The following is a 21382-nucleotide window of genomic DNA, read 5'->3' on the forward strand; positions in this document are numbered from 1 at the left end:
TGAATGGAAATATGCAACCTCGGGGGTAGGAGTGGGAGGACCCTCTCAAAAGTACCAGAGGCCTGGGAGATGAGAGAGTCTCAGGACTCAAAGGGAGGGACCTTAGATTAAATACCCTACAGTGGGGAGAGGGAACTTGTAGAGTCCGCCTCCAGTAGAAAAACAGAGCATCAAATGGACAGATGGGGTTGCCAACCCATAGTCAAAAACTCTGACCCAGAATTGTTTTTGTCTGAAAGAATTGCAGGGACAAAAATGGAGAAGAGACTGAGGGAAAGGAGGTCCAATGACAGGCCCAAATCCATCTCAAGTGGAGTCACCAAGGCCTGACACTATTACTGATGCTATGGTGTGCTTACAGACAGGAGCCTAGCATGGCTGCCCTCAGAGAGGCCTAACAAACAGACGACTGCTACAGACACAGATATTTACACCCAACCAATGGACTGAAGTTGGGGACCCCTGTGGTTGAATTAGGGAAAGACTGGAAGAAACTGAGGAGGAGTGTGACCCCATAGGAAGACCAGTACTTTCAACTAATCCGGACACTGAGCCACCAACCAGGCAGCATACACCAGCTGATACAAGACTCCCCAACACATATACAGCAGAGGACTGCCTGGTTTGGCCTCAGTGAGAGAAGAAGCACCAAACCCTTAAAAGACTTGAGGCCCCAGGGAGTGGGGAGGACTGGGAGGGGTGGGGTTGGAGGTGAAGGTGGGTGTAGGGACATCCTCTTGGAGACAGGGGGTGGGGGAGGAATGGGATGAAGAACTGTGGGAGGAGAGTCCAGGAGGGGGTAAGAACTGAAGTGTAAAAAAAAAGGAATTAAAAAAAATACAGCAAGAGAGTCTGTGAGCTTTTTCATAAATGGTGCTTAAAAACCTAAATATATACAATTATTAAATGCAAAATAAAAATGTAACTTCTTTCTTCCTCATATATGTATAAAACAAAGCAGGATCCTTATTATACTTTACATAAAAGTCAACCCAAAATTAAAAATACAGATGTGAGACCTCAGTCTACAAAATTGATAGAACAAATGACAGAGGTGAAGCACCACAGTGTTGTCTGCTCAATGATATTTTGGGATATGACACAACTAAAACCAAAACCAAAAGCAAAAGCAAACCGGCAGATCCTCATCAAACTGAAATGTTTCTTTACAGTGAGGTTTTTGTTTTGTTTTGTTTTAGCAAAATATACAAGTGGTTTCTGCAACTCAGTACAATAATTGCAATAGGAAGCCTCCATAAAATGGGCAAAGGACAAGGTGACATGTTCTTGAAGAAGACTAAAGGCTCAATAGTTGTATGAAAATAAACCCAGCACTAATCACCAGATAAACTTATATCAAAGCCACAGGAAGTGTTATTCCACACCTGATAGGACGACTTCTCATCAAACTGTCACAAGTATTTCGGAGGACTTGGGGGTGAGGAAGGGGAATTGTTATATGTCATTCACAGAAATATAAATTGCTTCAACCACTGTGTAAAACACTGGGGAATTCTCAAAAGAACTAAGACTGGCACTACAAAAAGACCTACCAATCATACTTTGGGACATATATATGAAAGAAAAAAATCACCATCTCAAAGAGACATATGTACCGCTGTGTTCATGGCAGTCTCACAATAGACAAAAACATGAAAAATTCTAAATATCCCCTGACAGATTATTAAATTCTTTGACTAACACCCAATTTTCCCCATCAGACTCTACAAACCACTATTCTTATGCTCTCTCTCTCTCTCTCTCTCTCTCTCTCTCTCTCTCTCTGACACACACACACTCACACACACACACATTCTAGTCTATGAAAAGAAAATCTACTATTTGTGAAAATGTGGCTAGATCTTCAAGACATTATCCTAAGCAAGCCAGAAAAGGAAAGGCAAAATGAGTAATCTGTCCTACATGAAGAAGACAAAAATGATCAAACTGATTGATACCATGAGAGGAATGGCAGTAGAGAACAGTAGGGTGAGAGGGGTAGCCTGTCTTTACCACAAGTACAAACTTGTACTTCCAAGGTGAGTAAGTTACAATGGTCTAATAAACAGGATGGTGACAATATAAAGATAATGTCTCAGATACCTGATATTTAAGGCAGCTGATCTTAAATATTCTAATCACACACTCAAAATAGGTAACTACATGAGGTGATAGACATATCAATTAACTTGAATGTGATATTCAGTTCACAATGTACATGTGTAACTAAATATTACAATGCATATCTTGAATATATGTTTATGTGTTTAAGATTTATATATATATCAATAAGGATGACAAATTATTTTAAAAGACAAAATATTAGATTGGCAGAAATTTTGAAGGCTGATAAAATCAAGTATCACAATTTTGAGAAGAACGGAGTAACAGATAACCACATACTCATTAGCAAGATAATGACTGAATCAGTTTGTGCTACATTCACAGAAAGGGGATGTTATCTCCTTAAATATGAAATGAGAATGAATGAATAACAGTATAGTATGCTCTGTATGAGTACCTCACGTATACAACAGCAAGAAGATAAGTGCATTGTTTTTGTACTATATGAAACCCAGCAAGACCAGGCATTGCATTGCCCTGAGTAACAATGAAATTTGTAAAGAGGACCGGAATGGTAAAGACCACACCCGTGCACAAGGTGATGTGGGACTCCTACGCACCCTAGACGCACGAGGCCACAGAGGAACACATTCCTAAGTTTAATTGCAATGACTGTAGTCTAGTCCTTCAGATGGGCGATGGGTTGGCTTTTCATATCATCATACTTCAGTACTTAAGTACATGTTATATAAAGTTTTCACACATAGAAAGTACTATATATACTTTAGAAGAAAACTTGAGAGTCGGTCAGAACATCGGCAATTTCGTTGTTTGAAGGAGAGAAAGAGAAGCTGATGGCGAGCAGCTCCCAAGTGTTTCTGCTGACGGAAACATGAGCACCCAGGCCTGCGGGGCTTCAGCTCGTTGTCTATCAGACTCACATGGTGGGGCAGATTTTCCAAAAATAATTTCCAGATCTAACCAGAGACCAGATAAATCAGAAATTTTGAACCTAGAAACTAGTCATCCTCTCATTTGTTTTCCTTCGGTTTTGTCTCTACCATCATCGGAAGGTGCTCACGTGCATGCAGGTTCACAAGTCAGTGATGCGCACCAAGCTCCCGATTCTACATAGAGAAAACGGGGACAGAGAAGTATTTTGTTGTATTGGTAAAACATCCAGGCTTCAAACCACCACTCTCTCATCAACACAGTTTGACTGTAAGGAAATTTTTATCAAACTTACACTTAAAATGAGAATAAAATTATGTGGAAGGTTTAGTAAGCTAGTAAAACAACACGTCTCTGAAAATAGCCAGCGTTACCTTGGCCTTTCCATCCTCCCCAATTTTCTCCAAAGTAATAATAATCTAAAGTATTACTGTCTTTCCTTTCCTCTCTTGGACAACAATCTCGCTTCTCCCCCCACCATGCTTTACATCTTCTGCTCCACTCACTGATGTGCTGAAAAACCCAAAGATGCGGTGCAGGGGAGCCTCACCTCCTACTCTAAGTTCCTTGATCACCTGAGTGTCTGCTTCCCAAAGGACAGAAAGCAAGATGCTGCCAAACACGCAGGCATGTGGTGAGGAGTGTGAATTAAAAGCACAACCGGCAGAGTTTTCGTTCCCTAGGTTTTGCCCACACAGAATCCAGTGGCAGCTCCAGTGCTGGCTATATCATGGGTTCCCATATTATATTCACAAGGCGTCATCAGACAGCTGTTAACAACACCTCGGGCAATCGGGTGTTTACAGGCATCTGCTTTCTGCTTCACAGGGCAGAAAACCAGGGGAAGGAGGCAGCGGTCCTTTGATTCAATAACCAAGTACCTTCTGCAGTTGGCTGCAGAAGGAAGTCCTGATTGCTGCTTCCATGTTCTGCCCAAAGCAATGCCAGCCTCTCTGTAATAGGCTGCAAATCAGTTCACCCCAGGAGCAGAGTATTTGGTTACAGCTCCAGAGAAAGAAATAGACCTAATGAAAGGCACTGGAGTCAGATTATTCTATTACAAATAAAGGGCCCCTCCCTGAGGAACTATTACCAGCTAATGAATGCCGGGAAAAGCAGAGCTGTTCACTGGTGTAGCCACCAATGAGTTGTTCATTCTCTGGTGGGTAGCTCCACACCCATGCCCACCCCACACCGCGGCTTTGGTTAAATGTCATACATCACAAAACAAAAGACAAGCTGGTAGGAAGAGTTTAGAAGACAGGGATTGGTGTGTTTCGGAGGGGATGGAGGATACATTTGATCAGGATACATTATATACATGTATGGGATTATCAAAGATTATTAATAAAAACTAATTAAAGTGTATGTGCACTCTGATGCCTGCATCCCATCACTGCTGTAGAATATAACATGAGGGAAGCTTTCTTTTCTTTTGAGATTCAGTCCTCCTAGGTCCGAACACTAGAGTAGGGTTTTGTGTCTCTCTAGACCCCAGAAATATTAAGATAAAAGTATCCTAGCGGTGAAAGATGTCTTCTCTATCCTCGAATTAGTAAATAGGGACTGGGAAGTTTGTCAAGACTCTGACTGTTAATCATGTGACACACCCGCTGGTGCAACTACGCCATGTCACTTTGTGACTTTAACTGTCTTCCATTTCCTTTACGACTCCAGAATGTTATATCTAAATGGGGGCGGGGGGGACGCGAGAAGAAAACAGAGACTAATTCCCAGCACACGCAAATGCTAAATAAGTATTAGTCGAGTAAGGAGGCAGAGTACATAAATATGACTGACAAACACCAAATTGTTACTCAGTTCCATTATGTTTCTGTTAAAAAGAATTATGTTATAAATGCAGACTTATGCCATACAATTTAAAATGAAGAAGGAAATTATGGGTTTTGTTTTTTTTTAAAAAGCTCCCCAGCTCAAGTATGGATTAATGCTTATGAGGTAAGAATGCCTTTTTTCATTGAATGAGTCTCAGCTGGATGGAAAATATGTCTGGTTCAAGTATAATGAAGCTTAATGTAATAGGCTTTCATATGCAACATTCTTTGGAATGAAGCAGCCTTTCTTGAAATGTTTGTTATTTACAAACACCCACGTCTTCGGTTCAAAGAGAGCGGTGGTCCTATGGCTGGAGAGTCTGTGGTATTGAAGTGGGTAATAAGTTTCAACCAGAGAGAGTAGAATAAAAAAAATTCTAGATTAGTATCATTTTGATTTCGTATACCAGTTAGACTTGGTATATTAGAGAAGAAAGACACTTGAGAGAAAGAAAACCTGAAATAGCCAATAATGCTGGGCTCTGAGTGGTGGACTTAGTGGGCAAGACTGGACGCAGCTATATGAATGTACAGTAGAAATCACAAGAAGAAAGAAACAGATCAGGATGTGAACACACTCTCGCGGGCTCAAGCAAGACCAGAGGATCAGGCTGGGCATGCGTTGTTTGCTCCCTCCACGGTGACTTGCTCGCAACTGTGATGTAAGCACTGAGCAACAATAAGAATGGCTAAGGTGGTTTTTTTCTTCTTTACATTTTGCAGAGCTACAAGAGTGTCTCCGCACTACTCATGTTGTTCTGTGATAGGTTGGCCTCCAGGAAACAGAATCAGCCAAGGATAAGAGAAAGAATCCGTAGAATTTATTCTTAAAAGTATGCACAGTAAGAATGTCCTGGTGTCATAGACAACAGCTTTGGTTGGAACCAGTTGTAGATAAGCCTTTAATTAAACATACAAAATACAGGGAACAAAATGCACAATAATTATATTTTCAAAAGTTGTAAGAAAACAAATTTGAATCCTACCATTCTGACATCAAAAGATTTCAGAATACAAGTGCTCCTTTCAATGATTTATTTTTGATTAAATATTATTTTAGTCATGGCATTGTTGGTAAGAAATTTTATTTCTGGATCATATAATGTTTAGCCATATAGAGTTAGGTTGTTTGGTCTACTTCGTTAAAAATAAGATTTTTTTTCCATATTGCTTTACTGTGTTATAACAATCATCTTCCCCTCTACCAGAGAGTCGAGACAATGATTGTTCATAGTTCAGTTCATGGTTTATTTTGACAATCATTTTTTTAAATTTATTTTTAGCTGTCATTATGTACTGTACATTTTGTATATGGTCCAGTGTTAAATAATGACATTTTCATTTCTTTCCCATTTCCTAGCCCTGTATTGGTCCCTTTCACCTCTACACAGTTTCACTTCTATCTCCATGTCGTACGTGCACACACATGGTTTTACGTATCTATATAAAATCTAGGATCCACAAATGAGAGTAAACATATGATATTTGTGACACCTGTCTTTCTAAGAAAGGATAGGTTCACTCTTTATAATTATCTCTCACTGCTGCATCAATTTGTCTGCAAATGACATACCTATGTTTGTTATGGCTGAAGGTAAGTCCATGTATGTGTGTGTATGTGATATATATATATATCACAAAAGATATATATATATATCTTTTACCTTTTCCTTATCCTTAATTTGTTTTGTTTCTAGACACCTATGTTAGTTCCATAACATAGCCTTACTGTTGCTATAAACACAGGTGTGAACGTACCTCTGTGTGAGTTGACTTAGAATCCTTTTGGTAGATACCCAGAAATTGGGGACATTCAGCTTCTTAAGTGATGCTGTTTCAATCATGTATACCAGAATCCCTGGGTGTATTGATAACTGTACTGGTCACAGAATCCAGGTTATACCTATGCAGGGTGATATTTATACACTCCATGTGTGATTCTTAGTCACACTCGAGTTTGAAAAACACTAGTTCACAGTCACTGAAAGAGTTGCTGGGCACAGGCAATGTAATCTTTAACCTTTCAAGGTCCCAGGTTATTCTTAAACACAATAAATTATAAGAATATGCAAATGCAAAATGTTGTTTATATCTAGCTTAAAATTATCAAAGATATTCAAAAAGTTAAAATTTAGCATTTTAATTAGTATTAAATAACACTAGAATGTTTGAAAAAGCCATGGGAATCATATGATTTTATATTTACCTAAAATTATACATATACAGACACATACATATACATCATATAGATCATATACATCATATACACATACATAAACATCATATACACATACACATATGCATACACATATGTATGTATATGTCACTATGCTACTTGGACTGACAGTTCCAGAAGAGCCATAAACTGTATAAGAAGAATTTTAGCACCAGGCATGAGGAACTTCCTTTCCAGTTCTTGCGCATGGGAACTGAAGTGACTCCCGAAACAATAAAGGCTATTGTTTTCAAAGTTGGTCGCCTCCAAGAAGTGGAAAGCAAACCCCTACTGCTGAAGACACAACACATCTCAGACAGAAGACATAGAGGAACTGAGCTGGATCTAACCCAAAAGCCTCCTCCCTGAAGATTAGCTTTCATACTACCAAGAGATGCGAGACAGTCTGACAAGCAAGGAAAGAAGTCAGTAGCCCCCCCTAGCTGTAAGGTCTATGAATGACAACAATGGCCAGCACAGCAAGATGGTCTAGCAGTGACACTTATATTTTCGTAGTAGCCAACAGCCTTCTAACTGGACTTAAGGTTGATCAACAGGAGAGAAATCAAGCCTGGTATTGTTTGTCTGGTCAACAACATGTGGCTAGTGAGGCCATGTATCTTAGAGGAGACCCCATTACTGCCCCTTTCTTAAACCAGTGTAACTCCTACCTGCATTCTAAATACATATCCTCACACCCACAGACTGTAGCTCTCACCCCTCATCAAACAAACTTTTCTTGTAACAGAGCCCTTTATAGAAAACTACAACTTGTCAAAATGTAGAGAGTAATTGACCATGAAGTGTCCATCCCCAAATGATACATCCACAACACAGCCATTGTATCTAAGCTTCTGTGTAGGTTGTGTAAGAAGAGCTAGAAGAATTGTAAGAGCCAGAGTACCATGGAGATCACTGCAAGAGTGCATCTTCTAGATTTGACAGCAAAACTATATGCATGAAATCTCAATACCAGCTGACATGCCAATCCCATACAGCTACAACCATAGATTAAAAAGTTGCAGGTATTAATGGCTGTTGAGAAAAGAAGTGGACAGGAGCTCTTGAGCAGGTTATCCAATAAAATGTGGCCAACTCTAAAAACACATAATACAAGCAAAATGGGTTCATCAGGTTGTGTTTGTATATTTATTTGTGAGTGTATATATATTTGTGAGTGTGTGTGTGTGTGTGTGTGTTTAACAATCACAATCAAACACAAAGAGGCCATAAAGTTTAGAGGGAGGAAGGGGGCATGGAAGGGATCAGAGAGAGGATGGGAAAGAAATAGTATGATCATGTTTTAATTAAATTTTTTTAATTTAAAAAATTCAGCATCTTCCACTCCCGCCTAGGGAAGGAACAAGACCAATTTATTAGTAGATAATCAGCAGCATTCCCCCAGGATGCTCTGAAGTTCCAAAGGGTTTTGTTGTTGTTGTTGTTGTTACTTTTCTGATTAATGCAATAATAGTCGCATGAACTAGTCTTACTAGGGTTCTCAACTATCAGTAAATTTACCTTCAGGGCTTTAGACTCACCCAGGTGTACTGACTTTTAAGCAGTGAAATTTATAACACAAAATTTCTAATTTCTTCTGAGAAAACTTCTTCCTCCCTGTGTGTGAATAATGATCATATTTTCTAGAAGAAAACTGTAGTAATTAGCCTTACTAAATTTGGAAATGTTCATATTTCTTATGGCTTCATTTTCTTCCTGTTTAGAGCTACGAATCATAATCAAAGTGACATTTGTATAATGTATGCGATGTAACAGTTGACAAAATGTTTTGACAAAGAGGAATCTTAAAATACAAGTGGACAAGGACGATTATCAACTCCTTATTAGAGATCTATATTTATTTATCTACGAACTGCCCATGATCAGCACAGCTAAGGGAAAGAGAAAGTCCACTAGATTCTTCTTAAATGGCTTGCCAGGCTGATAGGACCCTGCTCAACACCTGTTCAGTGCCAATGGGGCAGCAATGGAATGAGAAATTGGATAACAACACTTTAAGAGCATATATAGACACACATTCAAAACATACTTGTAGATGAAATCACACCAAGATTTCTATGTCCCATCTATGTATATGTGGCACAAATATCCCAAGGGTAATGAGAGATACCTTTCCTTGAACACATGCTACATCTGCAATGCTGTTACCCAGATCCAGCCCTTGGACCACGGACACTCTGACCCAAAGCCTGACCCCATTTTGACCTAGCAAATAGAGTGCCTGAAACCTACTGAATCAGTTTGTGGCAAGAGTAAGAGTCTGCCTCATAGGTTTAAGTATTAACTTTTGAAAAACTTAGGGCTAGAGGGAAGGCTAAGAATGTAGGATGCTCGCTTCTCAAGCATGAGAATGTGAATTTGATCCCAGGCACCCACATAAAAATCCAGGCATGGTGGTACATATTCTTAATCCTAGCACTGGGGATGCAGAGGCAGACAGATTTCTGGGGACTATTGGTCCACCTGCCTTGCCCAATCTGTCAACCTCAAATCCCAATCAGAGGCTGTCTCAAAAGAGTAAGATGGACAGATATCTCCTAAGGAATAATACTCTAGGCTGATCTATGGCTTCCATGAATACCCCACACACAACAAATAAATAAATAGCCAGATAAATAAATAAATAAGATGTTTTATTTGACCTTGTGTCAGTAGCCATTTTGCCTGCAAGGCAGGGTCAAAACAGGTCAGGGTTTGCAGGCCTGGCAGCTGCAGGCAGGCAGGTTTCCTGGCCTGCTGAGGCATGGAAAGGTAAGATATCAAGGAGATATACGTGAGCCTCAAGGTGAGGGACTAAATGTTTTATTAACCTTCATGGAGGAAACAGGGAAGCCTCTGGATAGGAACAGACATCCTGTGCGTACATCAGCCATTGTTTCTGCTACTTGTTATTTTGCTCCCACGCACTGTGGGGTATAAAAGGGCTTTGTAAAATAATGTTGGGGCTGCAGTACTCACTGGACAGCCCTGCCAAATCCATCTTGGTGTCTTCTTTCTGCCTTTCCTCTCATCAATCCTCACTCCCCCACCCCTCAGAGGACTGTTCAAGTACGTGCCAGCAGGTACTGGCACAACCTTGGTAATTATAAACTATAAAACATTTATCAGCAAGGAAAAACATGAATGGACATCAAACTCAATCGAGATAACCTGCAGGCAGCTGTGAGCAGTAGCCTCTCAGATGAAGGGAAGTTCCCTGATATTTAGAAAGTAAATACAACTCACAAGTCTCAAGTGTCCTTGGAAGTTCATGAAACTTACACAATTCACAAACCCTCTCCCCACAGATATATAATCAGTAGCAATTGATGAGGAGACTCTCTGACAGTGGAGATGTCTTCAAGTTCAGACCCGAGCCCTAGAAATGAAACTTGTATGAATTGTTGCCCAAGGTAGGGTGGGCATTTTGGTGACATAGCTGTTTTACAATGACTCATTCATGTTCCTGTAAGTAAACCATTACCTGCAACGTGTGTGGAGTTATCTCTCTGGTTTGTCATCAGTACCCAGTCTTGGATTATAAACATCATATATGCCCAGGAAAATTCACATGACACCTGTCCCTCCCTTGATATCATAGAATCTTGTCCAGTGTCTGAGAGAGCACAAACATCTGTTGATATATATATATCCATTAGCATATAATCTTAATTTCTCCAACAGTATTTATTCTTAATTTTTGTTGTATGAAAGTATACTTACCAATTTTTCCAGTTTCATGATTTTTATTATTTTTTTATTTTTGTGGTTATGATTGCATTATTTTCTCCTCCCCTTTTGTCCCCACAAACCCTCCATGTACCCCCATGTATACTCTTTTTCAAATTTCAGCCTCTTTTTCTTCCATTTTGTTGTTGCATAGATTTCTAAATATATAAATAAAACCTTCTCAGTCCATATAATGTTTCTTAAGTTTTCATTGACATTATGTATACTCAAAACAGTGTGTAATAATCACCACCATCCATATACAGAATTTGTTCTTTATCTCAAACCGTGTACCATTAAATACTCATGATAATATTCTACTGTGAATGGATGAATGTAACCATACTGGGTTTAAAAAGCAGGGCCACCAGAGAAAAACAAGGACAATACAGTATAGATTTAACATTCAATTTATCATTATTGATAATAATAAATTATCAATAATAATTTATGATTATGATAAATTAATGATAATGATATTGATAGCAGAGGCCTGTCTGTCTACCATGGTTTAGAGTTGGCTTGTTTCCCTAGGACTTGTGTGCCCACAGCTTGTTGTCACTGTGAGGGTGAAAGATGGCATAACCTTTGGGACGTGATCTAAAGGAAAGCATGGAGGTCACTGTGAGCTGCACCTCAGAAGGGATTAATGAAGTTGTCTCATTTAGTTATCATGTGACTGAGGTCACCTCACAAGCTAGCCTCTTTGGCATGTGACAATGTCTACACCTGTTTCTCTGCCATGCAGTAATACAAGCAAGGGCACAGTGATCAGAAGCCACAAAGATGGAATGTCCCTCTCAAACACTCAACCTTCAAAAGCATGCAGTGCATAACCAAGCATTTTTGCTTTATGAAATGCCTAGAATGGGGCATCGTATAGCACAATAGAAAACAAATTAAGACACTATCAAACTCCTTTCTCTTTTCCAACATACCCATGCTTTCGTCTCCGTATGATGATGTCATTAGTCCTAAACAATACATTCAGAAGGAATGTTGCATGTCGCTTCTGCACAGCATCATTTAAACTTCAAATTTTGAAATAGCAACAGGTTCCTAGAGAGTTGCAAGGAACCTAGAGGAACACTGTATGTATGCGCTCTCCAGTGATTTGTAATGGATAATTGTGTTTCATTTATGCATAACGTGACATACCATTCAAATCCAAAGTTCATATTTACACAGTCTATACCATCATTTATTCAAATCATTCATGCATGAGTATATAATATAGATCTATTAATTTTATCCCGTGAACGACTTTGAATAATTGTCATCCATGCCCTGATGTGACCCCACACCTAAACTCTGCTAGTCTCAAGTGGAGACTTCATTCTTATGATTTTTTAATGTCAGTACTATAAGTGGACTCATACAGTATGCAATCATTTAGGGCTGGCTCACTTGGTATGTTCAACATCTCCTAACACAAGTATGAGGGCTTTCGTAAGTATTAAGGCACTGGATGGCATCTATGACGTGTCCTGGTTTGGGCTCTAAAAAAGCTGCCAAGAACATCCATCTGCAGGTTTCTTGGGTGAGGATGTGCTTGCATGTCCCTTGAACAAATGTCTGTGAGCTGAACATTCTAAGTATCTGTGTCTTCTCTCCTCATCTTCTACCAGAAAGATGCAAACAACAACTCACTAGGGGATGGTCAATTAAGGTGGGGACTGCCAGAAGCCTGGTCCCTGAATCACTGGACAGAATGTGGCCTTCTGTTGCTCAGGAAACCCTTCCATAGAATGTTAAACTAGAGGGAGAAACTGTCATATGGTTCAATGTACCTGAGCAGTTTGAGCTATTCACATAACACCTTTATCAAATCAAGTAAAGCACAATCGGTGTGCTACAGTCTAAACCAAATACTAAATACATACTCTGTGACCAAATTACATTCAATATAAAGAGTCTTAACTGTTTATGTGTGGGTATGTACATATAGACCTACTAATTTTATTCTGTGAGCTACTTTGGATAACTGTCAATCACTCTTCATTTGTGCCCTGACCTGATCCCATACCTAAACTCTTTGAGCCTCAAGTCCGCTCCTTGTTTTTATAATTATTCATTTCAGTACTGTTTTTCCAAATAGACTAACGCCGTGTACCATTATTGCAGGCTAGGTCCCGTCCCCCCCCCACTGGGTATGATGCTTTTCTTGAAAGATAGAGCATCATTATTGTATCACCACAGTAACAGAGATTGTACAAGGAAACCTTAGTGACCCTCGGAAGATGGCTCACCCACACACTGTTTCCAGACATTCTCCTTCAACTTCATTTTCCCACTGAATGTAACGCATAACTTTTGTTCACCGGTTCCCAAGTCCCCAAACACGGTGGCTGTTGACCTACGCTGCATCGGGGTTACCCAGAGGGCTTGTTACAACCAGATTGCTGGGCCCGCATTCCCAGAGTCTGGTTCATTTGCATCTTTAGCAAGTTTCCCAGGTAGTGCAGATGCTGTTGTGTCTGAAAACCACATTGAGAACCACTGGCCTCAAAAACCAGAAGCCGCCATATACAGTGTCTTCAAGCAAGAGAAGTAGTATCTCCAAAGACCGCAGCGAAGAATGTCACGTGTGAGCCACAGGAGTGAAAGGAGCTCAACCTTGTACGTTGCCATACGTCTGCTATGGCACCATGGAGCTCCCCATTCTCTTCCGGTGAAGCTGTGGCCTTCATTCTTGCTGTTTTTCACTTCCGGTGGGACCTTGGCTGTCAGGTCTTAAAAGTTATCTAATTTAATCTCTTCCAAAAGCTTGAACCTTTTCCATATTCCAGGTAAATAAGCAGCCCACACTAGCACTTCTTGGAATGGGTGACTCACTTGTGGTGTTTTCAAATAGTTGACATTTCTGTTGGGAAAAGTCCAGTTAACTGATACTTTTAAATGACATGGATTAGGCTCCAAACCCAGATATAGAGGATGAAACTAAATTTTATTTCTCCTACAGTCATTTAAAGTTGTCTTCTAAGGCATCTCATACCATTTCCTATTACATATTATTTTTTAAAAAAAGGGACAGGAAAAAAAGTCAGTTGCAAAGTGAGTAGTTGGGGATCGTGGTCTTCTTCTAAAGAGTTATGCTAGTGGCTATGAGCCTACACACCCTCATTTGTAATTTGAGAACCAGAGACTCTGAGTCCTCCTAAATATTCCAGATCAAATGACATATACCAATCCCTCTCTAAACTGAGATGAGAAACTCATGACCCATTAAATTTCTAATTATTAATATTTCTACTTTTATTTACCTAATATCCTTGCATGGGTTGTTTCAGCTTTGTTCTCTTAAATTATCCTAAGTATCTAGTATACAAATGTCTCTTTCCTCTTTCCACTGAGTTTAAAATAACATAGGAACAGCACAATCAGAGTAATCTCTGGTCAGGGCTCAGGAGTCACCATCCCAATCTGAACTCTGCCTTGGGAGTAGTAGAAGCTTAGTTTGATGAAAAAGTAGCAACCTTGAAGGTGTAATCTTTTCTCAAATCTCATAAAATTAGCTTCGCACTTGTCCTGTGTTGTGACAAAGAGATACTGAGTCAGAAGCTTACCCTCTCTCTGTCCTGCTCATCACATCGCATTATAAAGTCCAGACAGTCCCTCTTCTTGCCCATCCCAATGCTGGCTGTAGCATCCCTGCAGAGTGACATCCTCTTTGACTTCAGGCTGCTTGCAACTTCCCCAGGAAGTTGCTGTGGCCACTAACCAGTCCTTTGTTGTCAGGCTTAGCTCCTGTTCCTCCAGCCTCTGTTCCCACCTCAGGAACAAATGCTAGCTGGTTAAGCATCTATCCCTTTCTCTGAACTGGCTGGCTGAGGGATGTTTTTATTTTGAATGGGGCTGCTCAAATGTGGATCTGTGACATTGGCAAACAGTCCTTCGTCTTGGTAAAACTCGGGTTCCCACTCACCTTGCCTGCTGAGGGTATCCATTCACAAGCACTCTTCCCTGAACATTGCCTGCAAAGTTGACAATAAAGTCACTGACCAGGGCCATATACTGCATCCAGAGCTATAACTCAAGTCATTAACCCAAGCTTAGTGAGTTCCCTTATATTCAGCAAATTATGAAACATAGAAAATATATAACAAATGTGCATTCTTTTCTCCTACCTGAAGCCCTTCAGTAGTTTCACACCATTCTTTCAGTTTTAATTATGTCAAAATTCCACATACATTTTTGTTTCCTAAATTGTTTTATTGGGTGAGGGCATTATTAGAGTCTAAACGCGGGGTCTTGAGTTTGCTCTATTAAGTAATATCTTCCCAACCCGAAACCTCCTAGGTTTTTTTTAATTTAAATATTCCTCATCTATTTTTATGAGTTATACCATAATTCTTCCTAAAGAATCCAGGCCTGTCTGTCAAAATGTCTAATTTTGCAGGCTTGTCTGATTACTTCCTCTGATTAGATTGGGTTTACTATATTTGGCAAGAACATGACCTGCGTGACACCACATGACAGCCAAGGACACATAATGCAAGATTGTTTCCCTCCTGGTGAGTCACCTGTGTAAGACCCATCACCACAGAGCAGGGACAGTGTTTGCTTTGCAGTAGACAAGCTGTGAGAGAGCTTGGGTCACATGACTGCCGTGTTCCTCAGCACCATTCTCCAAAAGATCCCACTGACCTTTCTACCAGGAATTACTACAGTGCCAGGCCTTTTCCACTTTATTTATTATATTTTCTGCAAAAACAAGATTGCCGATTAAAGTGATCTAAACATCACTCCAGATTTGTCCTCTCAAGTTTTTATTTACTATCTTTTAATCTAGTATTACAAGTATTCATTTTTGATGTTGAAATTACCCAAATTTGGCAAGTTGTATTTATTTAATGCCACCTCTCAGTGGCAGACACATTCGTGGGTTGATTAGCTTTCCCTGGAGCTGCTTTAATAATCCAGTGGGCTTTCTCTTTTAAAGGATTTTAAATTTTCTACATAGTTTAAGTAGTTAGGAAAATTATTGTTCACCTGGTGGGAGCTTGAATACAAACAATATAGGACATGCACTTGGAGACCTTGCCTCATACTATGCTGCTATATTTCATAGGAAATAGCTCTTTAATTCAATTTTAATGGGGTTTATTTCAAGACACTATTTGTATAAATTAATAATGCTATGATAAAAGGTAATGTTATAAAAATTAACTAGAATCTCACAAGCCTCAAAAGCAACAAAAGAAAGATTTTTGTTTTTAAGCTATCCTGTTTTTTTTTTTCCATTATTGAATGGTTACTACATATATCATTATTTCTTATTTCCAACTAATAAATTATAATGTCATTTCATTTTCATGAAGTTACATTGAGTTTGAAGAAATCTGGATTTAACATGCTATACCATAAAAGCAAGTCCTATCGCAAAGAAAAAATTTGTTAATTTGTGCTATTTCAGTAATATACAGAATGATGAACGAGTCTTAGAACACAAAGCAGAATGTAAGTAATGCTTTTTAACTACCTGAAACCACCATGCTGCCATCTTGAAATCTTCTCTTCATACATAGCTTCTGAGCTCCATTTCAGGAAGTGCAAATTCAGAAAAACAGTCAGCCAATCCTTCATTGATGTAGCTTGTATAAAAAGCAAACTTATACCAGTGTTCTGCCTGTGACTGGTCCCCGTGCCATAACGGCATAAACATTCATATCAGCACAGGTCTGTCAGCTAACTCTCTTTAATGAATACATTCACAGAACTTCATTGTATTGTTTTATCACAACTTAATTAACTCTGCATTGTTTGACACATTTGTTAGGTGACTTTTTACTGTTTAAAGCATCAGGCAACATTATACCTGTGTATGTTTCATTGGGGATACGGAGAGCATGCACTGAGATTGACCACTTACTAGTGGAATTACTGGATCAAAAAATCAGAGTCTGTTGAATTTTGAAATTTGTCAGTAGAGTGTGAATCAGCCTTTCCTCTGACTCTTGGTAACACAGTGACGTTAGTTATCCCTGCATACTTCAGTATGACAGGGGAAAGTTAAGTTTAATTTTTCTAAATAAGAGATTGAGGATCTTTCAATGTTTATAAATATTCTACTTTTTTGTCAGTAGCTACTGCTTTGTATTGTTATTGAATTATTGGCCCTTTGTGATTTTGTAAGAACTGTTTATAAATAAGAAAGTAAGAGCTGTATCTGTTGACTAGATTTATCTTTTCTTTGGTTTGTTATTTGTCTTTTGATTGCTTACGATGCAGTCTCCCTGTGCAATCACATCGATCACTCTGTCTACATGACAGTGGCTTACTCCTTCCCCATTTGTTAAAAAGCAGTGTTGGATAACACTTTATTCTAATATTTTTTGCAATAATAGTTTTACTTAAGAGCTGTTTATTTCTTGGTCTTTGGTATAAAAAATAATAAACTCTGTCTTCACTTTTTTACCAAACTGTTACATATTTATATTAACATATGAACAAATACTATATATCTCATTCTTCCCAGTCATGTAAACAGTCATTCATAGTTGCACTAAATTTTCATGTTTTATTCCATTGATTGGTCAATGGAATAACTGATACACAAGAACTACTTTAATTAATGTAATCTATGCATATATTGAGCTTCATAGTTCATTTTCTTCCCATAGAGTTAAGAATTTGGGCTCTATAGCTACAGAGACAGAGTTAGAATCCTGATTTAGCCTCATACTGTGGAACTTCGCACAGGTAATTTAAATCTTTCTGTGTCTCCATGACTTACTGTCTTGAGGATAATAAGTTATCCACAGAAATGTCTGGAACCATACCTGATATTTTCATACAGAATGTTTATAACCATGTGGTGTGGGTGGTAAATGGTTAACACATGTTGACTTTTTCATTTGCAAACCTTTTCAGGCTATTCTTTTTATTTAGCTCTTTTTCCTTGAACATCAGGAATGATCTGCTGATTTTCAAACCCTCTTTTATAATAAGTGGCCTCCAGGATGACAACCAATAACCTACAACTCCAAATATTCATGTTCTGGAACAGTCTTCTCTCACACTGACTTAAACGGATGAATGTAACCAATAGAAGATTTCAGAAGTGGTGGCATGTGGCATCAAAACTCGATTAACAAATGTGTCTGCTTTCCCCTACTCTTTCTCTGGATCATCCATCCTAGGGAAAGCCAGACATCATGCTATGAATGTATTTAAGCAGCCTTTTCAAATACTACAGAAAAGGAATTGATGACCCCCATCAAACCTATCTCTACTCCAACACCCAGGGGTAAACCTCATGGAACACAAGTGAATCTTCAAAACCACCTCTAGCTTTTGAATGAAACCTCACAGAAACTTCAGATAAGACTCATTCAGAACCATTCAAATCTGCAGCAGTTAAATCGGTGGCACACTGAAACTACATGAAATAACAAATATCCATCATCTTATGACACTGGGTCAGAGCAGATTCACTCTACAGCAGGGTACATATAAGTATAGACCTTCCCACTCAAAACTTTGTTTCTTGGAAAGACATCGAATTTATAGATTGATTCGTGGAAAATAACCTAACAACTTCACATGTCTTTGCTACTCAGGAAGGAATTCTGTCTTCCCACTTATCCAAGATATGTTTTAAAGATATTTTGAGGTTCGTTTTTCTAGGTCTAGTTTATTTCTTGTGTTGTTTTGTAGATATTTTACCACTTCCCATTATGTTCATTAAAATTATGCTTCTGTTATCAATTTTAATGCAATAATTTTATTAATTTTGTATCTAGTCAGCTTAATAAAGTCTGCCATTTTAATAGATGGATACCCAATAGATTTTTTTCTCTTTTTATTTATTCTTCTCTCATACAATACATCCTCAACACAACCTCCACTCTCTCCACTCCTCCCAGTTCCCCCATGCCTCCTGTCTCTCCCAGGTGCACTGCTCCTCCATTTCATCTTAGAAAGGAGCAGATCCTCTAGAGATATCAATCAAACTCAGTATAACAAGATTCAATAAAGCTAGGCCCAAAGCTGCTTAACCTCAAGCGTATACTTAGACCACTTAAAGGCAGTGTCGATCCATAGTTCCTTTTTTACAGCCATATTTGCTCCTTGGTGATTGCATTGTCTGAGGTAATAAATATGAGCCCCATAAGGAGAGTGTAGCAGAAGGCTTTACCAGAATCATTGCTTTGCTTTCTTCCTTTTCCACAGTAGTTGTATATTTTAAAATTGCCAAGTACCTCATTTTGGATGAAATATTTAACATTTTCATTTTATAACCTATCATCTTAATAAAAATGTAAATAATTAAAATATTAAATTGTATCAAATAAAACTTTGCTGTCAAACTGTTAATGATATAACTAAAATTTTAAGACATGAAAGTTGTTGATTTCATAATTCATTATCTTTCATTTGTTGTTCTTAACCCTACTTATCCTTTAAACAAAAGACTTTTTTAAATTTAATTTTCTTGTTTTTACTTATTCATTTACATCCAGCTCACTCCCCCACTCCTGGTCACTTCCTCCCACAACCGTTCCCCTATGCTTTCTCCCATGGGTATCCCCCCAACCCTGGCACTTCAAGTCTCTGCAAGGCTAGTCACACCCTCTCCCAGTGAGGGAGACAAGGCAGCCCAACTAGATGAACACCCTACATACAGACATAGCCAAAAGACTTTTATCTCCCTCACCATGAATAGCTGAATTTGGAATCACAGACATAAACAAAAACATGCTTCTAAATTTAAAAAGTTTAAAATTGAAAGGGAACAATATCTTACTTAGGGAAAGAAAATGTGACTAAATCATCTTCCACTTAATAACTTCAAAAGTAATATGATGTCTAAAATATATTGAGAGATAATTTTCAACGTGAAACTGGATAGAGAGGAAGCATTAGGGTACCTTTTTGAGGGCTGAGAAAATGAGCACGCTACACTGCAACTGATAAATTGATTTTTAATAATGTTAGATGCCTACAAACCTTCTCTTCAGTGTACTGCATTAAGGGAATACATAAGCAGGTGCTGGACACCCTCTGAGTATTTTCAATTTTATTCTTATATTCATGAGAAGGAGAGAAAGCAAAAATAACAACCAGGTAGCATCAAAGGTTCATTATCACCTGGACTTGTTTACTGTTGCCTTTTCCGTCCTTATCTGTGCCTAACAGAACAACTAAACACTTCATACAGACAGCACAATGAACATGTAAGCTCAGAGTTGCAGGCACAACATTTTACCGATTCTAATTCCAGAAACAAATCTTGTGCATAAATGATAACGCTTCTTGGGAAGACCCTTGTCTGTTCTTTGCAGACAAATGTTGCGCCAAGACTTTCCAGAGTGACTTATCACAACGCCAGGTTTATAAGCAGGTTGATCAACACTAGCCAAACCATCTCACACCAAACAGGGCAGGATTTACGAGAGTACCAACCGTGACGATAACATAGAAGCCGGCATTTTCTGTGCTTAACTTGGAACCACAGACATGTTCAGCTCAAACCTTTTGAGTCTCAACATCTGTTGTGAGCATTGAGAAAAACAATAGACTCGGGAAAATGCATTCATTTCAATATTAATTTCAGTGGCCTGACTTAATGTAGCTACATGATCTATAAGAACAATGGCAAGAACAGGAAAATGTTATCTAATTCAGGTAAGGAAGTTTTGTGAATGTTGAGACTACAGATTTAAAATATATACTTGAACGATGCAACCATGTTCAAATACCCTACTTTGCTCCAAAGCAGCATACCGTAAAAATTTGCTGCAGTGTCTTAGTACAAAACTATGCTCAGGGTTTTGTGTAGGGTTTATAGAATTCTCTTTTAAATAAATGCTATTAATTTCCTGTATCCCCTATTAAAAACCCATTTGACATATACACCAATAGTACTACAAATATTTCTATACCACTAAATTTGTCTTAATATTTTGCTTAACAAACATGAAAATTGTTGCGGCCCGAGCTGCCCCACATTGGGCGCCAAAAATGTTGCAAGCCGCTCTAGCCCACGTTTGGGGGCCAAAATGTCTCAGACTGCTCTGTCAATGTTGGGATGCACTGCCAAAAGCCTTGGGGCTAAACTGTTAGAGCCTGCACTGCCCCAAGCTGCTCCAGTCCACAGGTTGGGGTTCAGCAAGAGAGAGAGTGAGGACAGATGCGAAGAATGGAGACCAGACAGAGTGTGATTCAATCCCGTTTATTCTTCAGTCTCTCTTCCTAGTCCAAGTCCCAAGTCTTGAGTTTCTAGTCCCTAGTTCCTAGTCCCTAGTGCCTCCAAGTTCCAAGTTACTTCTTCCAAGTGCTAAGTGCCTAATGTCTAATTCCAAGTTCTTCCTCCAAGTTGTACTCTCTAACCTAATTCCTAGTTCCAAGTTGTACTGAACTCTTCTGTCTGCCTCTTGCCTTTTATATGTCTCACTTCTAAGGCATGCCTCTAAATCACACCTTTAAGTCATTCCCTTAGACCTTGCCTCTAAATCTGATCTCTAAGTCACGCCCTTAAGTCTTGGCTCTAAATCACAGCTTTAAGTCTCACATACCCAAGGGAAGATCCTGGGTATCTAAAGCAAGATGTTATCAGAGTGTGCTCAGCTGTTGTAGGCTGATG

General features: G+C 38.9%; 1 protein-coding gene across 2 annotated transcripts in view; it reads right to left on the reverse strand.

Annotated features, from left to right (window-relative positions):
* Positions 1 to 21382, reverse strand: part of Hs6st3 (heparan sulfate 6-O-sulfotransferase 3) — a 684501-nt gene that overhangs the window by 417472 nt on the left and 245647 nt on the right. The window lies entirely within an intron of this gene.

Source organism: Arvicanthis niloticus, chromosome 3 (genome assembly GCF_011762505.2).
Source record: "Arvicanthis niloticus isolate mArvNil1 chromosome 3, mArvNil1.pat.X, whole genome shotgun sequence".
Taxonomy (NCBI): domain Eukaryota; kingdom Metazoa; phylum Chordata; class Mammalia; order Rodentia; family Muridae; genus Arvicanthis; species Arvicanthis niloticus.